General features: G+C 41.5%; 1 non-coding gene across 1 annotated transcript; it reads left to right on the top strand.

Moving 5' to 3' along the window:
• The first annotated feature begins 1637 nt into the window (after positions 1-1637).
• On the top strand, positions 1638-1743 carry trnal-caa (transfer RNA leucine (anticodon CAA)). The gene is made up of 2 exons: positions 1638-1675; positions 1698-1743. It is a non-coding gene; the product is annotated as a tRNA-Leu (tRNA).
• The last annotated feature ends 1552 nt before the right edge of the window (positions 1744-3295 follow it).

Raw genomic sequence — 3295 nt, 5'->3', positions numbered from 1 at the left:
ACCACAACATTGCAAATCCTCGTCACCGTCGGTGACAGTTCTTCAAAGCAGATCAACCTTTCAAAGGGAAACAGCACAGCGGAGGCACTAAAGGCAAAATTAGTGTCTGACATTTTTTGTTATTTTGTTCTGTGAGCTAAAACACCTCATGGACACCAAAGAGCCGTACAGTGTGTCTCCATTGTAACAGGCTGCCAGTGTCGTGGTCACTGTGTTATTGACAACACGGCGAATTGCTGTGTTGGTTCAAATAAATAGTCTATCTCTTGGTTGTGCGTTTGTGTTTTAGTTTGTTTTGTCTCCCGACTGTTATGTTTCTTTATGATCTGACTAGTGTTTTCTTGTGTTTTATGGCTTTCGTGCCAGCACTTGAAGGCATCGTAGATATTGCAGGTACTTGAAATGTAATTACTCTGGGACTGATGGATGCCATAGAACAACAACATCCCTATAGCCTCAGGCAGACACAGTAAACTATGACAGAAAAAACACATTAAGTGGCAGCGTGAAGTGCAGGTGCAGCGGCAGGTCCACCGCACGTCGTCAGAAAAAATATATCCACACGAGATAAGACTGATGTATGCAGATATACTGCAGCTATAGAGACGGAGACGGATTTTTACACCAGAACCATATCAAAGTTAAACGTGTTCCACTTTTTAAGGAATCTTTGCAGGTCTGCCTTGTTTGTCTCCTGCACACCTGATGATTCCACAAGTCGCTTCTGAATTGTGACGATCCACACACAGTATTCATAAAGGCTAATGGGAGCTTGCTTAGACGTAAAATATTATTTTCCAACAATTTATCACATTTTTACCCCTTTTAAGATCATGTGTATGTACATAATTCATCTATCACTGATAGTTTTAATTCCTTTATTACATCATTATTCTTTAAATGTAATATTAGAGTCAGGATCACTGGTTTGGTTTTGATTCATAATGGGGTAAAATAATTAAAGGCCTTTACTCCATTTGGCTTACACGATTATTAATGAGTCATTCATGTTCTGCAGCCCATTAATGTAATCCTCGAATGAATGACCATTAACGGATTATCTTCATTTTCTTTCACTTCGACAGAGATACCTATTTACAGGCTGTGTGTCCTTAAATGACAAATATCTTCCAAATAAACAGATTTAAGGATTTAGGAGATGAAATGTTCTGTCAGGTGTTGTTCTATGGATTTCTTCCTGGAAAGTCGCCTCCATTAAAAACAAAAAATTAGCCAACTTTGTCCTCTGGGTTGTCTTTTGTGATGATACCTTTTTTTGTGTATTTTCAGCAGCAGATGTAGCCATAGCTGGTCAGCAGGACTGTGTGTGTGAGTTATATAACAAACTAAAATAAGCACATATCTTGTTACTGGGAGGCATTTATTGTTTTGTTTTTTTTGTTTTGCTTTTTTGCAGCTGTGTTAAAAAATAGAGAACAGCACATAATAAATTTCTAGCCCCCTGAAATGATTAAATATTCTACTAAGAAATCAACCATTGAAGGTGTCCCAAGACTGAGGAATTAAAATAATAAATAAAATTATTGACTACTCTGTAGATGTTTTTTAGTTTTTGTGAGTGAAAATACTGAATGTGTCAGCGGAAACTACCGTGTTATTGAGACCACATCACGTCTGTCAGGATGGCCGAGCGGTCTAAGGCGCCAGACTCAAGGATCACTCCTTCCTCAAGGGACTTCTGGTCTCCGAATGGAGGCGTGGGTTCAAATCCCACTCCTGACAGAGCTTTTGTGTGCCCCGCTGTGGGATAAGTAGAGGCTAATGGAACCTCTATAAAACAGTACTCTGTAACGACGGTCACATTTTACAGGTTTGCATACCAGATAACTGGACAAAAGCTCAGCGTCGTGAGTCGCTTCATCACGGTTAGTTCTGCTGTAATTAATTGTAGTAGAAGATTCTTGTCTGTGCGTGTTGGTGCTTTTTCTTTTCTCTCCACTCGTCTCATCTCTTCCTGTTGGACTTCCACTTGGCCGAGCTTCTTCTCTGATCTGCAGCGAACGGCCTGACAACCTTTTGCTCATCTGAGGAAAATTCCATTACAAGCTGTTAGGACATGAGTAATGGCAGCTCTCCGGTTAACCGGCTCGGATGGAAACAGACTAATGCCCAGCCATCACTTTGCCTTTCTCTCACAGACAGATATTTGGCCTGTGTTTTCTGCTCTCTTTTCTCTTCGTGCCTGAAGTGGGGATCGAGGAGCGGCCAACGCATCGAGAGCAGCGACGGCCCACCACGTGTTTGTGAAGCGTTTTTCAGATCGCGGTGTGCTTCCTGCTCGGACTGTGGCGTTTGGTTAGGAGCATGTTTTCTGAGCTCAGAAGGTTGCTTTTGTCCCATTGCATCTTTCCAGTGACTTTTTGCGCTCCGTGGAAGAAAATAAATCACCAACATCGATATTAAAAGTATGTTACCGTTCCCTCTCTGGTTACGTTTAAAAGGAGTTCTTTGTTTATCTTCCCGTCACCACCTTCGATGAGTCTCGGCTGAGCCATGAAAGAAATTTACCTGTTGGAGAAAATGTCTATGAATTTTCTCATTCATCCAGGTCATTGTTGTTGTTTCAAAATTGATTCGGGGACAGCGGGACTTGCATTTGTCTATGAAGACATTTTGCCTCTTATCCAAGGGGCTACTAGTCTAGCACACCAACTAACATGAACTGATGAAGCCTCTTGGATAAGAGGCGAAACATCTTCACAGAAAAATACAAGTCCAGAAGCCTGTTGGAGCAAAGAAGCTCCAGAAAATGCAACGCCGGTGATCAGCCTTCAAAAGTCAGATTGTGTTGAAATCTATAGGAAATCCAAAGCGAAACCAGACCATCTTGGCCCGGTCCTCTTAGACTTGAAACCACAAAAGAAACTATAGAACTGGATCCAAAATTTTTTGAGGCAGCACATCTCTGATGATGGTCGATGGAGCACTGAGAAGTCAACATGAAGAAAAAAAAAAAATATATATATATATATATTTCACCATAGATGGAAGGAAGACTTTCTGAGCGTTCAGGAGAAACGGTGATGTTCGCAGCCTGGAAATCAATCTCTCTCTCTCCCTCTCTCTCTCTCTCTCTCTCTCTCTCTCTCTCTCTCTCTCTCTCTCTCTCTCTCTCTCTCTCTCTCTCCCGTCTCTCCGCTTCTGTTTGTAGTTTGATTCCTCTGAAACAATTTGATTAAAGTGGCTGGTTGACTTAATTCAGAACGAAAGCTCAGCTACATTTGCTTATCATTCCCTTTGAAGTCTTTTTCCCACCCAGCAATGCTCGTTCCTG

Source organism: Echeneis naucrates, chromosome 10 (genome assembly GCF_900963305.1).
Source record: "Echeneis naucrates chromosome 10, fEcheNa1.1, whole genome shotgun sequence".
In the NCBI taxonomy this organism is placed as follows: Eukaryota; Metazoa; Chordata; class Actinopteri; order Carangiformes; family Echeneidae; genus Echeneis; species Echeneis naucrates.
The sequence above is the reverse complement of the archived record's forward strand: the minus strand, read 5'-3'. Positions and strand labels throughout refer to the sequence as shown.